Source organism: Piliocolobus tephrosceles, chromosome 6 (genome assembly GCF_002776525.5).
Source record: "Piliocolobus tephrosceles isolate RC106 chromosome 6, ASM277652v3, whole genome shotgun sequence".
Lineage (NCBI taxonomy): Eukaryota > Metazoa > Chordata > Mammalia > Primates > Cercopithecidae > Piliocolobus > Piliocolobus tephrosceles.
Window position 1 is genome coordinate 62,642,097 of NC_045439.1, and position 12,449 is coordinate 62,654,545.

Genomic DNA, 12,449 nt, shown 5'->3' on the forward strand with positions numbered 1-12,449 from the left:
TCTTATGGCCTGTAGAGTTTCTGCTGAGAGGTCCGCTGTTAGTCTGATGGACTTCCCTTTGTGGGTAACCCAACCTTTCTCTCTGGCTGCCCTTAACATTTTTTTCCTTCATTTCAACTTTGGTGAATCTGACAGTTATGTGTCTTGGAGTTGCTCTTTTCAAGGAGTATCTTTGTGGCATTCTCTGTATTTCCTGAATTTGAATGTTGGCCCTCCTTGCTAGGTTGGGGAAGTTCTCCTGAAAAATATCCTGCACAGTGTTTTCCAACTTGGTTCCATTCTCCCCTTCACTTTCAGGTACACCAATCAGATATAGATTTGGTCTTTTCACATAGTCCCATATTTCTTGGAGGCTTTGTTTGTTTCCTTTTACTCTTTTTTCTCTAAACTTCTTTTCTTGCTTCATAAAAATATGGAATGCTTCTTGAATTTGCGTGTCATTCTTGCACAATGGCCATGCTAATCTTCTCTATATTGTTCCAATTTTAGTATGTGTGCTGCGAAAGTGAGCACCATGCACACTCTTTTTGAAAGCGCCTGTTGCCTTGCTACTGTGGTCTTATCAAAACTGATGGCCTGAACCTTAGAGGGCTTTTTACTCTCTATCCTGATATTCCTATTTTGGGGTGAGTGAACTCCGATTCAATGACTGTTAAGGTGAGAAGGGTTTCACAAGTCTCATTTGTCTAAAGGAAATGATATTTTCAAGACTGTAATCAGTCTGGATAACATCTTGGCTTTATGTGAAAAAGTGGCAGCTATCCCTTTGTGGGATGGGCCCTTAGCTGTTCAGCCTGAGCACCAGCTATAATAGAACTGGAAATGGACATAAATATTCTGCAAAGTGGGCAGAACTCAAGACTTTTCTCTTGCCTCTGGCCAATACTCCCCTTGACTAACCTTATTATATATTTACCAACTGTAGGGTGTAACCAATGTCCTAGCTGCTGGTGTAGACAAATTATGGCTGGCAAATTCAAGACACACCTCTTTGGACCTGGGAAGTTATGGAAACAAATTGTAGCTGCTGTTCAAACTGTCTGGGCCCCTCACTAGGTGCCCATGATAAGGGCTTATTCTCTGACATGAACAACTGGAATTACACTTTTGATCAAGTTTGCTCTGCCCAGATTGCTGTCAGTGCTTCCTGGATCCATCATTACCCTTGGCATGGCAACACATTCACCATCATAGATTGGGCACAAAGTAAAGGACTGTATGTTTCTGATGCAGAGGATATTTCTGCATAGAATATTTGTAACTCCTGCAAAAAGTTCAGCCATTTGTCCTCCAGGAAGGGAAGACACATCACATGGGATTGGAGCCCCCACTCATTTCTGGCAGACGGACTACTTCTTCGAGGTATATAATGTTGCCTTCCTGCTTAACACTTTTTCAGATTATGAAATTGCATTTCGTGTCTGATTAGCTGGCTCTGGTCACACTATTGTGGCCTTTGAAAGTATTTTGTGTTATATATTAATATGTGTTTTTCTAGACCATTTGAAGTCTGACAGTGATGCGCTTTTCATCACAAAAGCTACACAGCAATAGGCTGATAGTCGAGGTATAGTGAACTCTGCTATTAAAGAATGAAAACAGTCAGAGACAATACATACATGAAGGCTGTGTTTTAATAAAACTTTTTTAAAAATTGACAGCAGGCAGGATTTGACCTCTATTGTTCAGATTAATCATCATAACTGATGGAGTGTTGTACTCATGTGAAAAATTTTCAGAGGCTAAGAAAATGTAACAATGACAGGTGGTTATAGTTTCAAGACAATTCTCAAAAGGTCTCTTGTGCTTCTGCAAATAGAGGCTGTTTTTTTTTTTTTCTGGACTATTTATTTAAGGATATTTGTATAAAAATAGCCTTGAATAATAGAGATAATATTTTTCTCTGGAGTAAAGGACATATTTGCTTACCATCCAGTATAACAAAAATAGTCTCCCTTCTATGGAAAGATCAGGTAGCCTCACTGTCCGTAATAAAATATTTTTACTCTCTAAGTTTAGGGTTCTTGTTCTGTAACACCCCATTGCATATGCAAGCGTCACTGGCCATTTTTGCATTACTCTTGGGGACATGTTGCAAATGCTGATACTCTAGCTGCTGCTATTGCCGTGAGAAATAATCTATTTTTTTGTCTCTAATGAGCTAATTTATTAGCTTGCAACTAGGGTAAAATCTGACACTTCATGGTTCTTGACATTCATCATAAACAAACTTAAAAAAAGACTACATCCTAACATTTTATGTGTTTTTATACTACAATTTATCATTTTTTGATTGGCACTATAAACTTTTTAAAAAGTAGCTATTAAGGAAAATAATAATTTGTTCTGATCAGATCACACTTCTCAAAGTAGTTGTGTTTTAATGATGACAAGTGGTAGAAATGGAATCTTTGAAATGTGATTGTATAGAAAGAACACAGGACTAGAAAGCAACTGGTCTGGGGTTGAAACTGAGTTCTGTTACAAACTAGGTGTGTGATCTTGAAGGTTCTGACCAATGGACTAAGCTTCAGGGATCTCATCTTCAAAACAAGAGGGTTAGGACAGATTATTTATGTGGCTCTTTCTATTGTGAGATTGAATATTCTTTGTGAAAAAGCTTTTTCCTGGGGAGGTTTTTCTTATGACATAGGTTTGAGAAGCCAGAATCTTTACAAATTAAAAGAGATTGCTTTTGTCTGTATCATTTCCTGCATCTCTTTCTTTCCTCCCCAAATATGTGTCAACCAAGAAGGTTTCCTGTCAATATGCAAAATATGGAAAGTATAAGCTCTTTCTCTTCTTTGTGTTTTTTGAGTCATAAATTAGGCTTTGTGAAAGTGCTCAGTTACCATGGTGATACCCACTAAATAAATGTAAAGGAACAGAATTTTCCCTTTTAAATATAAATTGTGCATTCATAACACATCAAATATGCCCTATAATCATTGGCTTCTTCAGCATCAGAAGTACCTGACAATAATGCCAAATTTATCATAGTATCTTTCTTAAAGAGAACAAGAACTAATGATAAGGAATGGTTTGAGATATGTGGTGGAATATGGACAGATTTTTAAAAAAGATGTCTGTGAATTTAAGCAATTTAAGTGTATAGTGGTCAGCAAATGTATGGTGTATACTATCTAAAAGGTATTATTTCAATTCAAATCCTATATTTCTTGCCCAAAACATATCTAAAAATATTTCCTTTAGTTATTCCTTTAGATAGTATGCGTTATGAGAAGAGATTCAATTACCTCTTTGAAAAGACAAGTGAATAGAAATCAAAATAGTTCAAAAAGTATATATGAATTTAGGATGTTGTTCAATATTTTCTATTAAATGTGTTGAATCTGGTATAACTTAAAATAGCATTAGAAGTAACCAATTATAGACCTCATAATAGCCTAAATTATTTTATATTTCATTGTATGCAAATGAATTACATGACTTAGTAAGCTATTAGAGGACTAGTAATGATGTCCTGAACTGGTTTTTACATTTCAGTAAACAAGAGAAAAAATTAATTTCACTTAAGCTATAATTTTGGTAGAATACAAAAAGTATTATTTAGAAGTAAGAAAATCTAAAGTTTGTTCAAATTAGTTATAACCAGGTACTGTATAACAATAATTCAGTCAATGATGGAATGTGTATATGATGGTAGTCCTATAAAATTATAATGGAACTGAAAAATTCCTATTGCCTAGTGACACAGTAGCTGTAATGACATCATAGTGCAAGACATTACTCACATGTTTGTGGTGATGCTCTTGTAAACAAACCTACTGTGCTGCCAGGCATACAAGATTATAGCATGTACAATTATTGTATAGGACATAATACTTGATAATGACCATAAAATACTATTAATATGTTACTGGTATATGTACTATATCATACTTTTAATTGTTAGTTTACAGCTTCAGGCAGATCCTTCAGGAGGTATTCCAGAAGAAGGCATAGGAGATGACAGCTTTACATATATTATTGTTTTTTTTTGTTGTTGTTGAGACGGAGTCTCGCTCTGTCGCCCAGGCTGGAGTGCAGTGGCCGGCTCTCAGCTCACTGCAAGCTCCACCTCCCGCATTTACACCATTCTTCTGCCTCAGCCTCCCAAGTAGCTGGGACTACAGGCGCCCGCCACCTCGCCTGGCTAGTTTTTTGCATTTTTTTTTTTTTTTGGTACAGACGGGGTTTCACGGTGTTAGCCAGGATGGTCTCGATCTCCTGACCTCGTGATCCGCCCGTCTCGGCCTCCCAAAGTGCTGGGATTACAGGCTTGAGCCACTGCGCCCGGCCTACATATATTATTGTACCTGATGAGTTTCCAGTGGAATAAGATGTGGAGTTGGAAGAGAGTGAAATTGATGATCATGACCCTGTGTAGGTGTAGGCTTATGTGTGTGTTTATGTTTTAGGTTTTTTTTTTTTGAGTCGGGGTCTTGCTCTGTCACCCAGGCTGGAGTGCAGTGGCTGGCATGATCAAAGCTGAATGCACATCAAACTCCTGTGCACAAGTGATTTTCTTGCCTTCGCCTCCTGAGCAGCTGGGACTTCAGAAATGTGCCACTATGCCCAGTGAATTTTTTATTTTATTTTATTTTATTTTTTAGTAGAGATGGGGTCTTGCTATGTTGACCAGGCTGGTCTTGAATTCTTGCCTCAAATGATGTACCCTCCTTGGCCTCCCACAGTGCTGGGATTACAGGCATGAGCCACTGCACCTGGCCTGCATTTTAGTTTTTAACAATAAATTTTAAAAAGTCAAAAAAAAAAATTAAATAGAAAAAAGCTTATGGAATAGGGATATGAAGAAAGAAAATATTTTTGTACATTTTTAGAATGTATTTGTGTTTTAAGCTAAGTGTTATTACAAAAGAGTTAAAAAGTTAAAAAAAATCAAAAAGTTTATAAAGCAAAATCGTTACAGCAAGCTAAGATTAATTTATTATTGAGAAAAGAATTTTTTAAAAATAAATTCAGTAGAGTATGTGTACAGTGTTTATAGTCTACAGTTGTATACATTAGTATCCTAGGCCATCACATTACTCACCACTTACTGACTCACACAAAGCAGCTTCCAGTCGTGCAAGCCCCATTCATGGTAAGTGCCCTAAGCAGGTGTAACTTTTAAAAAATCTCCTATATTGTATTTTTACTGTACCCTTTCTGTGTTTAGATATGCAAATACTTTTAACATTGTGTTACACTTGCCTACAGCACTCAGTAGGGTAACATGCTGCACAGCTTTGTAGTCTAGGAGCAATAGGCTATATCATATAGCCTAAAGGTGCAGTAGGTAGACCATTTAGGTTTGTGTGAGTACACTCACAGTGAGCCCACACAATGATGAAGTTACCTAATGATCAATTTCTCAGAATATGTCCCTGTTGCTAAACAATGCATGACTGTACTTAGGGTCTTAATTCAATAGTGGTAGTATGATTTTTTAAGCTGACCACAAATGTGGCAAAAGATGTATTTAAACTTTCACTGTAGTTTCGTCAGTATTGAAGGTAGGATGGGAAACTTCTCTACTCCTAATGCTTCCTCCCATGTAAAGAGAGTTCTATTAGGTTAATATTCCTGCCCTCCCCCCACTCCCTTACTCCACTGGAAACGAGTAGCAATTTGGTGGATTTGGAAGGGCAAACTGAACATTTGAAGATTAAATCCTCTTTCTCTCCCCATTCTCTTTGGGGGCTAGCTGCCCACAGAAAGGAGGCACACAAGCCTATGCCTCTGCATTGCTTTGTAGTTGTAGTCTCCAATGCTAGCAAGTCTGATGAATTCAGTGCTATCATTGACTAAGGCTGTCTAATTCTGTGGTTCAGGTTTTAAAGAGCCTGAAAGCTTTTAGAGTTAAATCATATTCAAGAATATTGGCTTTGTAATAATAATGCAAGTAATATTTTATCTTCAGAGTTTGTATCTTGCCACAGCAGAGCTTAGTCTAACATTTCTAAGATGATAATACATTTGCTTGAATTATCTTTCTTAAATCCCAGTAGTTAAAATAGCCCTATGTAATGACACTTACCATAATTCATCTGTGGAAGTCTACTCTTTTGTTTTTCTTTTAATTTTTGATTCATGTTTCCAATACCTTCCTCCTTGTAGGCACTCGTTCTGATGTGTTTTTTGTATGCCCTGGAATATGTATGTACCCTTACAAAATATAATTTACTGTGTTGTGCATGTTTTTAAATTTACTTAAATGTTACATATGAAGAGCTATGTACCTTTTTCCAATTTTTGTACTTTTTATTCAACATAATGTTCCTATGTATATATGTCTAGAGAACTGCTTCCTCGCAGAAAATTTGAGCCTTTGATAGACTTGCTGAGGGAGAGCAGGGAAGTGTCTGAGAATAGATATGTGAGAAAGCAGCAAATGCTGTGTGGCGTCTCATGTGAGGGCGTATCTCTGTAAGAGGGTATATTGTTTTGTTTATTACGTGTGCTTCATGTGGTGATTATGAAACAATTAACCTGCAGGTGAGCTGGTTAGGTGAGTCTAAACTCAGTTCCAGATTTAAGTATTTTCTTTTTTTGAAATTTGTTTGGTAAATTAGAATGGGAAAAGGTGGTGGTTGGGGGGGATAGAAACACAGTGAGAGACAGGAAATAAATACAGTAAATAGGTTGTTGGGGCGTTGGGAAAAAGCCAGGAACTGAACTTAAAAAACATTGCTTTTTTTCCCCACTTAAAATTAGTGACTGACACATGAAGGGAACCGCATACAATGTACATACATTCCAAAGTATACATGGAACATGAACTTTGGGCTGTTAGACCAGAACTGGGAATAAAATCCCGGAAAGATAATGAGAAACCTTGAAAAATAATGTTTATATTTAAAAAATAGCCTTGTTTATCACATACATACTATGCTCTATGTATTTCACATATATTATCACATTTAATCCTTATAAGAATTCTATGAGGAGGGCACAATTCTTATTCTCATAGCTAAAGAAGTTGAACACACAACATTAGTAAGAGTCAAATTTAAGATTTAAAAATCAATCTGTTTTTGCCTAAAGCCTGTGTTCTTTCCAGTAGGCCATGGTGCCTGTCTATTTCAAGGAGAAAACTTTCAAGGATTTCTCTTTGCATTTAGTTTATTAGATTGCTACTGGTGTGCAATTCAGAAAAGAACAAGGCTTGCAGACAAAGAACAGTGAAAAATGGAGAGCTGGATCAACACCAAGTTGGAGATAGGAACTTTGTAACACCTGACACAGAGTGGAAATTCAATAACAATTGAATGAAGGCTAAATGAACCACATCTGTATGCAATTTGTAATTTGGTGTGTTATTTATAGGGACTACCTGCTGTTTAAACAAAGGCAGTTCTTTCCATCCTATGCCTTTGGTTTTTCTCAGTTAATAGTTTTGTTGACCAGTTGAAATACCAAGGTAAACAAAGAGACACTCAGACAATCTCATTAGACATTACTAAAGAATAATACCTGAGCCAGGTGTTTGCAACCAATAATTATAGCCAGCAAGCATGGCTTCAGCTAAGTATCTAGATAAGCAACCACTCTTGAAAAAAGACCCCAAATGGCTTATTTACTCCTTTTGATGGTCAGGCGTTCTAGTTTCTATGTGAACAGTTACTGTATTGTTTCCAAAATATTTTAAAACCACATTTTTTTCATTTGTTTCTTGTCTAGTTCTCCTTCCCATCTTCCTCTCTTAATAATCTGATCACTGTTCTCTTAATAAAAACCTCTCCCTGGCTGGGCGTGGTGGCTCACGACTATAATCCCAGCACTTTGGAGGCTGAGCTGGGCAGATCACTTGAGGTCAGGAGTTCAAGACCAGCCTGGCCAACATGGTGAAACCCTGTCTCTATGAAAAATACAAAAATTAGCCAGGTGTGGTGGCGGGCGCCTGTAATCCATGCTACTCAGGAGGCTGAGGCATGAGAATCACTTAAACCCAGGTGGTGGAAGTTGCAGTGAGCTGATATGGTACCACTGCACTCCAGTCTGGGTGACAGGGAGAGACTCTGTCTCAAACAAACAAACATCTCTCCCTTATTATTTCAGTAGTTAGTAGCAGGTTAATGATAAATTTTACTAAATGCATTAATCAGACTCCATAAAGGGGATTTTAAAAATATTCGCATTCTACGAACCGAGTATCATCATGCAGTGCAACCATTAGACATGTAAATAGAGCATTTAATCAAATTAAATGTTGAATACTAATACAAGCATGCACATGTGATACCAGAAGAGAGAATTTAGGTTAAGATATTCTGGATTTTGTCCTTAAGGTAAAAACATAGTGGTTTTTCTTATTGTAAGTATTTTTTTCTCCTCTGGAAGGGAAAGAAGACCATTTTTGTATATCAAGAGAAGCAAAGATCTGTCTGAAAGTGAATTGTTTGTCTCGCTCTTTCCAAATGGAATAGGGAGCCTAGTGAGGCTAACTGAAATATTAAGCTTTATGTGAATCAGAATAATGGCTCAAGATCTAGAAGAATTCTCTGAATTACCAGGCGGAGACTCTGGTTCTCTTCCTTTACTTTTCCCCAAAGAGACAGTTTCTCACTCTGTTCTGAGCCACCTAAAGCCTAGGGGTGGAGTGACACAAGCACTCCTATGGCCACTACCACTTTGACTGTGCTGGGTCAGACCTGAAGCCAGCATAGCACTGAGTCTCACTCAAGACCTGCTGTAACCCCTCTGTGGCTACTGCCTGTGTTTACTCAAGGCCCTGGTGTTCTACAATCAGCAGGTGGCAAAGCCAGCCAGGCCTTTGTCCTTTCTTTCAGGGCAGTGAGGTCCTCTAGGCCTCATGTAGGTCCAGAGGTACGATCTGGGAGTCAGGGACTAGAGTCAAAGACCCAGAAGTCAACTTGGTATTCTGTTGTACTGTGGCTGAGCTGGCACTCAGTCCACAAGATCCAGTCCTTCCCACTCTTCTGTCTCCCTTTCAAAGGTAGAGGAGCCTCACTTTGAAGCCACCACCACTCCAGGCCACAAGAAGTACTGCCAGACTACCACAGATGTTACCCTAAGGGTCAAGGGCTCTTAAGTCAGTTTGCAATGAAGGCTGCATGGCGTGGGACCCATCCTTCAGGAAAGTGAGCTCCACTCTGCCCCGGGGCAGGTCCAGAAGTGCCGTCCAGGACTCAAGTCCTGGACTCAGGGACCCCAAGATTCTGTTTGGTACTCTGCCCACTCTGTGGCCTTGCTGGTACCTAAGGGGCAAAACAAAGTCCCCTTTACTTTTGTCTCTGCTTTTCTGAAGCAAAAGTTGTTTTTCCCAGTAGCCACCACATCTGGTAATGTCCTGAGTCTCACCTGAAGCAAGCAAGTTTTAGATGCTCACCCAGTGCTCTCCATGTCATACCTGGGTATCACTGCTGGTTATTCAGGGCCTTCAGTTAGCAGGTGATGAATGCTGCCAGGACCAGGATCTTTCCTTCAGGGCAGTGGGTTCCCTTCTGTTTTAAGGTGTGTTTAGAAATGTTATCTGGAAGCTGGGACCTGGAACGGGGGCCTCATGGCTCTGACCAGTGACCTATCCCGCTGTGTTTGAGCTGGTATCCAAGATGGGAGATGAAGTCCTCCCAACTATTCGCTCTTGTTCCCTCAAGCAGAAGGAAGAGGTGTCTTTTGGAGCTGGGAGCTGTGCAGCCTGGGGCTAGGGGAGAGGTGATACCAGCACTCCTTTGGCTGCCCCAGTTGGTGTGTCAGTATGTCGCATGCCCCTCCAGTCCACTGTCTCAGCCCAGTTTAGCATTAGGATTTGCCTAAGAGTTGCAATCCTTATGGCCTAGATTGCCTTTCAAATTTGCTTGGAGACACAGAGCACTGTAGCCTTCAGTGGTGAGATTTGTGGGAACTCAAATTCAGACCCACTGGGATCTGCAATTTTCCTCTGTCAAGGCCTGGTTTAATGCTCTCTCCATGGGTGGATGTCAGCTGAGTTTGGTTGTTTTCCTTTCTGCTTTAACAGGACAGCACTAAGTTCAATGCCTCACAATTTCTGTGTTCTCCCTCCCCTTGAATTGTTGACATCGCCCCTCCTCCCCCACCCAGAGATGCTCTCTGCGCCATGCCACCACTGTGGGGGTGGGGAGGAGGGGCGGTGTCAGCAATTCAAGATTGTTTTTTTCTATCTCTTCAGTGCCTTTTTCAGCAATATGAAGCTGAAACCAAGTACTATGAGTGCTTGCCTGATTTTTGTTTCTTATGAAGGTGTTTTTATTTTTTTATTTTTTTCCGTGTAGATAGTTGTTAAATTGGTGTCCTTGCAGGGGGACGAACAGTGGAGTCTTCTATTCCACTATCTTGCTCCACCTCCAATCCCTTATTTTTCTTTTAATGAAACCAAAATTACTTACAGAGGAATTTATCATATGTAGACCTGTATAAGGATGTATCAAAACAATGATGTTTAAAGGAAAAATACCACATACATAGGAACTAAATAGAGAGTCAGCAAGTATCTGTAAAGTAATGAAAGGAAAATTAGTGACAAAACTGTATCAATCACATAGCTACATCAAGCTTTCAATTGTTTTTTGAGCTGTACTAGTAAAATTTGGGTGTCTACTCGAAAAATTGGTGTCATATATGAGTGAGGTTTGAGTGGTTGAAGTTCATGGCCCTTTCCCATTTAATATGATTTGATGAAATAAAATTCCATTCAATTCACAATTCTTTCATAGTGGTTGTGCTGGCATAAGAGTGCTGGCAAGAATAGTAATCCAATCCTCCCAGCAAGAAACAATCCTCTTGCCCAAATTAAGACAGCAGTGGAGTTAGAGAGGAAGTTACAAATACAAGAAGTTTTAGATCTGGAGTGGATAGAACTTGATAGATGGTTGAATGTGGGTATATCAGAGACTGTTGAGGTTTCTGGTTTAGGCAACTGGATGGATAAATTGGACACAGAGTACATAGCAGGGACAAGGTTTGGGGTAAGGGAAGAGGAGTTTGGTATTTACAAGTTGATCCAGTCAGCCTGACCTACCCACACTTCTCTTGTTTTTCTTCACATATATTTGGGGATCATTCTGGCTGAACTTTAATAATTTATGTTCACAAAAATGTTGCTTTGTCCGTTGCTCTTAAGAAATTTCATTAATACAATTGTCTTTCACACCGGATTATAAATGATGTGAGGGCAAACTCCTTTTATTTTTTCCTTTTGGTATTCTTCTTAGGCCTCTAGTGAAATCTGGATACAGTATAAATAAATATAGCCAAGTTAACATCAATTTCCCCGTGAATTATGTAAGCCTGTAATGGCAGACATGGTTCACCAAACATCCATTTCAACTCGCATGAAATAAAAAATGAAATTAAAACAAAAAACATGGAAAAATGAATGTGGTGGTAGGAGGGTTATTAGAAGACAAAATATAGTTTAGGAATGTTGATACATTTTAATATTATGTTCTACTGTTTATGTGCATTCAAAAATTATTGATATTGATAAAATACTTTTAAAAAATTGAGTTGATAAAGACAAAATAAAGATTATAGATTACTCTTTGAAAAATATATTTTGATTTCATATCTCAATATCTCTTTTCTAATAATTGGTTCTTCCATTATTTTGCCATCAAACAGGGAAAAATTAAAAGTAATGATATTCAGTGCTAGTGAATGTGACGAGAATTCTCATATACTTTTAAAAATATGTATACTCTAATAGAAAGCAATTTGGATCTGTGTATTAAGACTCCTAAAATGTTTATTAACTTTGACCCAGAAACTCCATTTAGAAATCACTCTAAATAAAATAAAGTTTTTATTAGATAATTATTTTCAAAGATGTTCATAATTTTACATAATAATCATAATGAAAAATTTTGAGTAAGTTAAATGTGCAACCAAATAAGTTCATTAAATTATGAGACTGGCTCTACCTTCTCTTCCTGGTCTCACTGTATTCAGCTTATAGTCCATTTTTCATTTTAATCACTTTCCTGCAAGCTCTTCTGTAGGTTTGCTTCTCTTCTTGCTTCACTTCCAGACAAAATTCCAGCTCTGGAAAAACTCAACTACTAGCTTTTCCCATGCTTGTATTATTGCAGCTAATAATTATTGGAGAAAATCACACATCTTTTAAGTTAGCTTTCATTTCATCTGGGCCTTCAGCACTGACAAGTCCATTCTCTTGTGCTAAATAAAAATTCTTTCATACTTGCATACCTTTTCTCCAGTCTTTTCAAATCTCTATTCTCTTTCTCACACTCCTTTCTCCCTCCTGGAGTTTCAGATGATGACACTGCCACATATAGAGAAAAGTGGAAACTGCTGCACAGTCACTCCAAATCTACTGGTTATATTTGCACAGCTGCTTTTCCTATTTTCTTTCTGTGGTAGTAGGTGAGGGACCCCTCCTATGAAACATGAAATCCTGCATGGGTGCTCTGGATTCCATCATCTCTTATCTTCCCTAAGACCTT

General features: G+C 38.3%; 1 non-coding gene across 1 annotated transcript; it reads right to left on the minus strand.

The window, feature by feature from the left end:
* Positions 1-406: 406 nt before the first annotated feature.
* Positions 407-513, minus strand: LOC111549541. Its single transcript, XR_002733770.1, has one exon. It is a non-coding gene; the product is annotated as a U6 spliceosomal RNA (small nuclear RNA).
* Between the last annotated feature and the right edge of the window lie 11,936 nt (positions 514-12,449).